Genomic DNA, 11,029 nt, shown 5'->3' with positions numbered 1-11,029 from the left:
CACAACAGTAGTGTCAGACTACTAGTAATGAACAGATTCATTTACAGCACATAGCATTAGAAAAGGTAAATGCCTATATGGATGGTTTTCTAAGAAAGCTATTCCCGCTATTTGCATTGGGGTTGGCTAATAGCCTCAAAATTTAATATTAATTTTCATTGTGAGTAGACAGCATTCCTGATTATCAGTTTAACATCTCAGGACATACCACAATCAGCACCCCTCCCACTGACAAATATAGTGTCTGAAAAGCAAAGAGAGTTTTATTTTCCAGGAAAAAAGACTGAGTCAGTACTTTTAAAAGGTTATTTTTTGCATCTGGTGAATTAATTAATTCTTTTACTTCTGTATTTGTAGATTTATATTAATTTGGACATAAAAAGTAGAACTCAGATTGGCATGCAGACAATCTTTAACTGTATTTCTCCTGACTGTAGTAAACTTCCAGATTACTTTAACTGCCTTTAATACTTGTTACTATGTAGAAATATGCATGTATGTACAAACATTAACATCTTTACAGTGAAGCACAGATTAAAGAGGCTTTATCCTTTTATCTTTTTTCATCATTATCAGCCACATGGTATGAGGTCCTGTATTACATGAAAAAGAACATCCCCTGAATTTAGATTATGGTAGTGTACTCTTGTTATGTGTGCCTAGAGATATATTAAATAAACATAGTTCTTCTGTTTATTAGTTCTTTATGTATGGTTAATACTGTAACTGAAAAAAAAAAAAAAGCCATTTTAGAAAGTTTGTCTGACAGCTCATCCATACAGTTATATGCAAAATATTTGCTGCATAGCTGGAGATCACCTCAGACAAGGAATAGCCTTTCCACACAAGTTTAATAAACAGAAAGGTCAAGAAAGGTATAAAAACAATGTCCACGCTGTGAAACTCCCTTTGGGTACATAAAGAAGAGCATTGTATAGTCTGGAGAGACACCACGTCAAGGTTCAGAGTTAGGTTAAATTAGCTGAAAGCCACTAAATAGCTTTGGGTGTTTTTTTGACATTATTTTTCACCACTTGCCTGAGGATAAAATGGTCTTAGAAAAAGGAATAAGTTGGACTCAGGTTTTTTTGTTTTCAAATGTTATTTGGGCCAACAAGGAAAGAAACCTGCAAGAAAAACAGTAACAGAGACCCAAAACAAAATTAAAAGTTTGTGCTGCAATTCCACAGATGAGCTGAAGTCCTTCCTGCTGGTGGGAAAAAAACAGTTGCACAATTGCACAGTCGCACAATAAATCTACGTTATACAGGATCTCCGTGAACTCCTAAGTAGCGCACTGCTGGGTTAGAATTGATGGGTACTCTTCTCCAGAAAATTTCTTTCCTTTCTGCTCCTAAAGCTTCTCATAAATTTCTATAACAAATTTTCTTGCTCTTGTTACTGTTATTATTATTCCTACTAGTATTATTATTGCTACATTTCAATATCTCTGTTTTATGAGACATAAATTGATATTTTCATTTGGGTTAAAGCCAGACTGATTTTCCTTTTTGATCTTTTCAGTTTTGGGGGGATTTTGTAGATGAAAATTTAGTTTTTTACATTATACTATGGACTATTTTCTTTAGTTTTTCAATATATTTTTTAAAAAATTGTGTTCATATGCACGGAGTCTTATGGATCTAAAGTATACACTGCAGAAAGAATGCTGATATCCAGACAAAAAACTACATGGGTTACAGTCACAACTTACAGTTAGGAATCTGCAGGAAGAACAAGGCAGAACACAAACTCATGAAGATGAAAACAATTGTGAGAAGTGATGCAATTCCACTGGCTTTTAATACTACAAAATCTTTTGAAGTGGAAAAAGTCAGAATCTTAAACTAGCTCCGTAAACCCTTATTTGTGGTGAGCTTTCCCAAAGAGGTTTTGTAAATCCTGCTTTACAAATATGTAATTACAGAGCTAAAGTCAGACCTTGCTTGGTTTCAAAAAGGGATTGAATTCAGGCAACTTTTTGGAATGCTGTTCCAAGCAGGAATGGTCACCTGCTTCTAGACAGACAGTGATGTTGCTGCAGCTCCTTGTATCCATTATACTGTATTTCATGTTTTCTTCACTGTCAACCTTGTATACACTGAATCAACAGAGTTAGGAAAGGACTTAAGCACTATAGAAACATATTTCTGAGTTGCTCTGGGCTTACAGCTATGCACACAAGAGCAGAATCTGTCCTAATGAAACACAGGAGAATTTACTAAAAGAATTCTTCTGTTTATGCTTCTCCTGATTTCATTTCTTCTGTTTCTTCACTTATCCAATGAATCAATAGCTTTCTTCCGCAACTTTGGTAGAGTTAATTCCCAAGATTCCCACTCTGATACGTCCAAGTTCCTGGGAACTTGCATTCCTGCCAAGAGCAAAACCATTTAGTAAATCTCTAAGAGCTTTTGTAAATAGGATGCCACACAGCAGATTAATCAGACATTCAAAGCAAATAGCTGTGAGGTTTGGTAAACAAGATTTATAATAATGCAGAGTGTTTATACATACATACATCCATACATATATATACATATATATACACATACACACACATATATATATATATATATATATATATATATATATAAAAGTACTTGCATTACAGCCAGGAAACTATTCATGCCTGGGATGACTGCATTATTAGTCACAGCACTGTGACCTTTCACCCCAAGTGATAAAGTACACAGGTCAGAATTGACAATACATACTCATGGCTGATCATGGCTGCCAGTTATTGATCCAAAGAGAGGGAAAAAAAGAAAACTTTGCAGGAAAAAACATTGCTCCGAATTACAAACATGCATTCTCCTGAGACTCAGCAACTCTCTGGGTTTTTCCCACTGGAGCTGGAAAGCAAAAAGTGAGTTCAGCCAGTATTTAATATCAAGTGAATGTGGTGTTTAATCAATACTATTCTGCTTTTGTTCCACGATGTGGAAAGCAGTGTCTATTCATTCAGTAAAGGTTAATGCCAAGGGTCAAGTGATTTCACACTCTCTGTAGGATCCACAACATTTCAGTAGTTCAGATGCCTTGGACAATGATGCTCAGTTGGACTGATTTATTGCCACTCTAAGGTCCTGCTTAATACTAAAGTGCTATCTTATGATAATACCTCAGAAAATAGCAATGATAAAAAAAGAGGCTATAATTACCTACATTTTGAAGTAATGTCTTCATCTCTAACATCCTATAAAGATGTAAGGTCTATTTAAAACTCTCTGCTCCTTGTATTAGCAAGTCAGTTAAATCAGCTATTATCAGTGTTCTCTGGTTTATGAAATGCTATCTATGCAAAAGGAATCTGGCTGAAGTATTATGAAAAATGCAATTTGCAAGCAAATGTAATACTGTACCTCATTTAACATATATTTTAATGTATGTTAAGTGTCTACTTGCCCAAATAAAAAAAAATATTCTTCTAAGAAGACTGATTAATAAGACAAAAAAGGAGGGAAATTTTAAGACAAGGTAAAATAAAAATATAACAAACACAGATATTCTAAATTGCCTTTAGTATGTGAGACCACACAACCAGTAGTATATAAAATTCCTTCTTTTTTTTTTTTTTCCTCTAAACTTTATAACTTAAGGATAGATAGGCAAAAAGGGGAAGGCTATAAACTCCCCCTCAATATGATACACTGAAAATTACATTAGGTGAGGTCATTGTCTAAATGAGAATGCATTTGACTTTGTCAGGGGTTCTAATTTTGAACATGTTAGGATCCCTGCTTATTATTCAGCAATGTCTTATTCAAGACGTGTTTTATATAATGAAAGAAGTTCAGATGTCACTAGGAAAATAGTGTGAGAAGAATTAATTGGAAGGTTTATCAGAGAAAAGTAATTTAGCATCCAAATCTATCTAATATATCATTGAAAGATGAATATACCAATCAATTAGCAAAATAAAATAAATTCTGCAAATTTGACTGAAGACATCCTATTATTATAAGTGGGAGGATATCTGGAACAGTTTATTACTCCTTATTTTAGGTTCTAAGTATGCAAAAATCCTTTATGTGAATTTTCAACATCCTTCTCTCCCCCCACTAACAGGTATTTAGAAATTTCTTCTGACTTGTTTTAAATAATGATGTCATGTTTTCAATCACACTATGGCAGATATAGAAGAGAGACATTTTAATGTTAATAAAAGGAAAAAAATCCTGCATTCTTACATCAGTGGGATACTGTGTTATCTTACAAAAAAGATTCATCAGTGCAAAAAAAAGACAAAATGTTCATTGTTATATTTGTTGAAGATGGGACAGTTTTTACAAAAAATGTACATTACATGGCAAACAGTTTACTCTCTTTGATGGAATAAATTATTATTGATAATATTAAATGTTTAGTCAGTCAATTTCTTTTTACTCTTTGACTGCTCTGGATAGAAAATATCAAAAATACAGAGAGTTAAGAATGACAATGGAATAATAACTTTAAAGACCAAAACAGTCCATCTACCCCCAAGACCCTGTGCTTTATTTTATAGATTTAAAGAGCTCTAAATAGTTCACATTTGCAGTCTACAGATTTATAATATCTGACATCTGTTGATTTTTTCCCGTTGCAATGAGGTTTCAAAGTCACAATCTGAAATAAAAACCCCTACCACCTTTCTAGTTAAAATTTTATAGAGAAGTTTCAATGACAGTAGCTATCATACTTCAGAGATATCAAAAAACAATTCCAAAGATTTCTAGCACAGAAAAATAAAAGTTTTAAAAATAATAGAAATTAAAAAATAAGATCCTTTGTGTTTGTCTTTTCACTTGTACAAGAAGCTTTCTTTAATTTATTCAAAATAAGAATGCCTTGGATTATCTCAGTTTGTGATAACAAAGACTTTGTCACACTAAATCAGACTACTGCACCGTTAAGTTCAGACTCTTGCCCGCAGGCCCAGTGGGTGCCCAGTCTACCAGACAACAGGAGCAGCTATGGAAAAACACATATTCTTGCTGACCCTGCTGAGTGTGAGTCTCCACATTGAAGAAGGAATTTTACTAATATTATTTTTTTATTATTATTTCTGCACTAATCAGTATTAGATATTTTTTGCTGGTAGAACTTTGCAAGTTAACATTCAGCAAATTTATATACAGAAGTGTACAAAACGCTATCTGTCTTAATCCTAAATAATTTTATCATGACTGCATACAGGCCCACATCACATACAACATAGAGCTTTGCTCTGAACAGGAATAGTTACATATATCTGCAACTTCGTAAAATCATAATAAGGAACCAGAATTTTGCACCTCTTAGTGAAATAGGCAGGTTGGAAAACATGAAGATGGAAAAATTGGGCCAGAAAACTGTTGCTAGAAAATTTATCATAACTCCATTGTCTAATGATTTGAATATTTCAGCTTTAATCCAACAATAGGACTACATATTCCTTCTCTTTTGGACACTGCAGTGGAATTCTAGTACAGCAGGCATTTTTTAAATTAACTTTTTAAAAAGAGTACGTCAGAGAGAGAAGAAAATGTCTATTCAGACCAAGATCCCTGTAATACCTAGTAGGATACTAAGAATTAAAAAAATAAATAAATAAAAATGAAAAAAAAAATTTAAAAAAATTAAATTAAAATAAAATAAAATAAAATAAAATAATTAAAATAAAAAGGCATCCCTAAAATTAGACTTCTGAAACCATGTTTAGGCAGTTAAGTAAAAGGCCTATTTATGAAGACTGCTAAGCAACCAGGAGCACCTATTTTACTTGGTGTCATCCTATTGCAGTGAGGGCAGTGAACTAGCTGGCTCCTGAAAAATGTAGCTGAGTTTCTAGGCTAACTACGCAAAATACTTGCTTTGTGACAGAGTGCAACAACAGTGAGATTTATACAAGCAGATTTAGCTGCCTTTTATATACTAAGTGGTACAGAATGATTTTGGATCTCCATTCATGTGCAAGCTATATGTGATATGAATGAACACATGAATCAATCATGAATAAAGTGTTTATTCCAACTCCTTTCTAGTTCTGATTTATGCTTTTCTCTTCAGTTCTCTTCCATTTTTATCACTTTTTTTGTTTGTTTTGTTTTTTGGTTTTGGGGGTTTTTTTGGTTTTTTGTTTAATCTTCAGCTGTGCATTACTTTGGGGTTTGGCAGGCACTTGAAGATTAGTCATGTAACATTACCAGAGTACAAGAAGTAAATTAAAATATTAAAAATAAATTTTTGTCCAAATATTACAAATTATTAAAATCATTATTTAAGCAATTAAATATTAGAAAACACAAATACTAATTTCATATTATTATGCACCTGAAAAACAGTCAAAATAATGGAAAAGTAAATCTCACTTATTTTTATGAAAAGACAGCACATTATTATAGATGATTCTGTTTCAGAAATACTTTGTTTTACTAATGGATGTACAAAATACATCCATAAGTAAAACAAAACCCAAAAATCCCCAAAACAGAAACACCCCAAACAAAAGTAATCTGAATTCTGTTCCAACAGCTAGTGTTTCTCTGCAGCTGTAAAGTGCAAGACAGTAAAAGAGCCCTGTCAAGGCTCAGAGTTCTTATGGGACAGGTTCCCCTGCAGGACTGAAATGTTGATTTGTAGGAAACTTAAACAAAAATATCCTTTCTAAATGAGGCTATCACCAAACCTTGACGTGCAAACTCTTCTTCTGGAATTGTTGCTGTGCGTTCACTGAAGTGTGCAATGGATTTCATGCACTCAGGCACAACCTGTTGTGAGCAAATATGTGCATCTCTAATTTCTTAAAATTTTCAATTTGAAGTCTCCAACTGCTTAAAGTTGACTTCTAGTGATCTAGGAGATTCAACAGCTAGTGCCAGCATACTGAAAAAGACTAGCATCCTAACTGAACCCATGGAGGGACTTGGAAAAACAGTTTATGCTTCCAGCTGCACAAGGGTAGAGTAAATGTGGCTTTCCAGGTAACTCTGAGTAGCAACGGACACCAGAGTAGGCTGAAAGAGATAAGCTCTCAGAAATTACTCCAGTGATATCATGCTGTAGCTTGTTCACTCAGAAGAACTCAAACCAAGACAGATTGCCAAACCTAACTAAAAAAAGAGTAAAGAGTATATATTGCTTACCTTCTTATTTTCTTTCTTTCAATAATTTCTGCAAGCATTTATTTATTCAGGAAGTGCTGATCACCATGAAGGAGACTGTGAAAATAATAATTTCTCGTTATTTTCAATTCTAATGAAAACTCTCAAAACTCTCATACCATGAGCCGTTATTCTCTACATTGTGTTCATTGTCCACAATGTCTGAAACAGGAACTTATGGACTGGTAAGCCAAATCCCCTCCTTTACTCATGGTTTTAATATTATGTCTCTCAAGAATACACCCAAGACTAACTACACTGTGTACCTCCAGTCAGTACAATTTTTGCTCCGTTCCCTATAATTTCACTTGTTATCCTCTTTCCATCCTGCTGGGCTTGGCAAAGTATACTTCAAAATCATGGCACCTGTGACCGTCCCCTCCCTTTATACATAACAGGGCCCACTGGAGAGTGCAGCATCCTGAATTCTTAACTCAGGTATATTCAACAACCTGTCAAATTTTCCTCACCTGTGAAGTGGAGGGGGAAAAATACGTCACATGCAGCTGTTTTACCATGCAGCCTTAATCTGGTTTTAAATATCTTCAGTTTTTGAATTGAAATGTTATACAAATATGCCATTCTTTGTGACAAGAGCCAAATGAATGCAAATACTATCATTAAAGAGAAACTTGAGTCTGGGGCGTAATGGAGAGATCGAATGACAGACTCAGTAGTTTTTGCTCAAGAGAAGCAAACGTTAGAGCTCTTCATCTTAAAAGAGTAATGCCACTGCAGCATACCAGTCGGGTTACACTGATGTGGCTTCTACATAGCATAAATACTCCAAACGAGGTCTCCAGCAGCTATCATAAAACACAAAAAACAGTGATTCATCCCCAGACTGAAACAGTACACTATCTAGCTGCTGTGATAAATCTCTTATTTCTGCTGAAGCCTGGGCTTGCCTGACCACATTCTGAAAAAAAGCCTCTAAGTGCGCCTCAGAGATGAGGCACATGCACACGGTCTCTTTGGTACAAAATACATAGTTTTCAAGTACCATTTTTACCTGTAACATACATTCATGTTCTACAAGTGAGACTTCACAACTTCTTTCTTGACTGTGATTATCCAATAACACACACTTCAACTGGATGACAAGAGGAACCATAACTCTCTGTGAGTCAATCAAAGACAGTATGGTTTGTCTAGCTTGGATAAAGAAGCCTTTAATGTTTACATGCACATTATTTGTTCTGCCATTGCACAGTGCCCACCATGGTAAGACCCTCATCTAGAGCTAGAGCAAACAGACAGTATAAAATAGAGAAGCTCTTACCTCATTTCATCACTGACGATTTATCATCTTCTCAGGCATCTAAATACTGTGCTTACTCATAATGCTGACTGAAGATCAAACGAGTGTGTAGACAGCCTCCCCACACAACCTCCTATCTTTCTCCCCACACAGCTGTTCACATCACATTTGAGGTCAGTGCAGTCAAAGCTACCTCAGCTTCGCTACAATTTCTGACAATACTGTAGCTTTTGGATGCCAGTGCAAACAAGCTGCCATCACATCCCCAGGATTAGGAAAGATTTTAAATTTCAGTCAACTTGGCCTTGTTTGCCTTAGCTAAGATGAGGAGATGTCAAACTACACAATTTCCTTAGCTGTCAAGGATGTTTTTGAACATGCAAATCTGCAGTACATTTTATCACAAACATTGCAAAAAGCTTTAAAACCAGGACATATGAAATATGTATACTTATATTTTTATTTAAAAAAAAAAAAAAACTCTATCTCAGCATATAGGCCTTCACCCTGTATATCAATATATTGCTGTCTCTTTTGTTTTCTATTGCTCTCTCTTTTGTTTTGTAGCCAAATGGAAACAATAAAGCATCAACAGCATTGTCAGCTCCTTCAGTTTATCTTGTTTCAGCCTTTTATTATACACAGGCACGAAGAATGTTAATCTTACTCAGTTTTTATTTTGCTTGGAAGCCTTGAAATTTTCTGATTATGTGATCTAATCTCACATACCAGGCTTAATTTACCCTATCAAGGAGGTATCCAAGAGAGGTGGGTGTACAAGGCAGCTGCTTGCCTAACATGCTGAGGGATGATAAGCAGTCTGGAGGGTACTGGGTTCATCTATAAATTGTCAGATATACAGTAGTGTTCCTCACTCGAGATCACACTGTCAACCCACAACCCAGAAAACATCTGACTATGGAGTGTGTAGCACATTAAAAGCTAATAAAAGATGCCAGCATCTTAGAACTTAATGCATGAAAAACTGTTTACAATAACTAGATAATTATAGCTAACCATTTCCAACAGCCATCACCACTAATTAAAGTACGTTCATTTGTCCAAACAAGTACATTTAATGCTAATGAACTTCTAATAATTTTTTTTTTTAAGAAATGTGCATGTAAGCCCCAAATTAATTTCATTTGGGGGATTTTGGAATAAAGATGTATAAATGTGTACAAAGTTTAAACCTATTTAATTTAGTTTAGGCACACAGGCGCCTCCTTTAGGTCTTTTACCCAACACTGTGCTCTCTCCACAGACCTCAGTCGCTGTTGATGCACACAGGGGCAGAGGTAGTGGTGATTCATCTGCCATCGGGTCTGATGCTGAATTTTCTTCCAGCTGTTATAAACCACATGTAAACTGGGTCTTGCACCCACAACAGAATTCTGCCCTTTTCATGAGAAAACGCTGAGTTTTACTTGCCTAGGAGTTTTCTTCTTGGTTACAGTTGCATGTTTCATGTTAGATGGGCTACAACAACAAGGGAAGATTTGAAATGCTAATGAAAGACCCAGACAAAACAGAATGAAGGATCTGTTAGAGAAACTGCAGAATCAACCAAGATTCAGAGAGAGACAGTGAAAACAGTACAGTATTTATCTCTACTATGGCTTGTTGCCTTCATCAGGCAGAAATGCTGAAGACTATTCCCTGGTTTTGAGCCTATCATTTAGGTTCATTTTAAATCATTTATTTTGAATAAGTGATATCACTGTGTTCTGGTTACAGGACCACTATGCAAAATACCATGCTTCCCCACTTCCCACATGAAACAAACACACAGGAGCAAAACAGAGAAGATCTTATTATATTTGGCAGTTAGTCTTATGACTCATTGACAATAAGTATGTTTTCTAGAAACACATTTGTTATGGTATATATAGGATGTTAAAACCTTTACATGCTAGAATATTATAAGGCTAAGATGAGCACAGCTATTTCCAGTACAAAAATACAGTTGACAAAAAATAAGAGTAATTCAAACACTTCCCTTTTACTTTTTTTTTAAGGATAAGAATCCTCTGTGCTCCCTCAGACATCTTCAAGTGGTTGTTGAAATGTATTATTCTGCATGTTTAATACCACGTAGGACTCTGAAGAGATGAAGTTATACAACGCCTTAGGCAATTATGAACAAGGATTATAGGGAAAAAGATGGCTGCAATATAGAGAATAAGCAACATGATATAAGTGGAATATTTGATATTTAGGGCAACAAAATAAATACCATTCTGTCCTGACTATCACAATGCAAGGCACCATTTCTTTTCTATGCATCTCAGATCTGTTTATCTGAACCAGCTATGTTCAAATTCATTAATGAAGCCATTGATTTGTGGAACGTGACTTAAAATCTCATCAAATACTGAACAATCTGTGAGAAGCTCTTAAATACTGAACATATATAACTAGACATCTCAATTTAACAGCCAGACATACATTTAACAGCATTAATAGCTAGGCACTTAATGGATCAATTCCCACTGTTTGTGTAATGTGGAAATTAAAAAAGGTTTATTAAATGACAAGCTTTCCCTGGTTTGTGCTAATTAATTATACACTGCATCTGACTGCTAATTTAGTGAGAAAATGCAGCCCAAAACCATGGTTGCTGCTTGAACTTTTCCTCAGC

At 34.9% G+C, this 11,029-nt stretch overlaps 1 long non-coding RNA gene across 1 annotated transcript; it reads right to left on the bottom strand.

The window, feature by feature from the left end:
- Nucleotides 1-533: 533 nt before the first annotated feature.
- Nucleotides 534-7,472, bottom strand: LOC136288871 (uncharacterized). The gene is made up of 4 exons (XR_010720617.1): nucleotides 7,394-7,472; nucleotides 7,110-7,184; nucleotides 2,718-2,855; nucleotides 534-2,374 (listed from the first exon to the last, which is right to left on the bottom strand). It is a non-coding gene; the product is annotated as an uncharacterized lncRNA (long non-coding RNA).
- Nucleotides 7,473-11,029: the final 3,557 nt, after the last annotated feature.

The sequence above is a fragment of the Chamaea fasciata genome, unplaced genomic scaffold (genome assembly GCF_029207755.1).
Source record: "Chamaea fasciata isolate MVZ Bird 193981 ecotype frontalis unplaced genomic scaffold, bChaFas1.0.hap1 SCAF_4, whole genome shotgun sequence".
Taxonomy (NCBI): domain Eukaryota; kingdom Metazoa; phylum Chordata; class Aves; order Passeriformes; family Sylviidae; genus Chamaea; species Chamaea fasciata.
The sequence above is the reverse complement of the archived record's forward strand: the minus strand, read 5'-3'. Positions and strand labels throughout refer to the sequence as shown.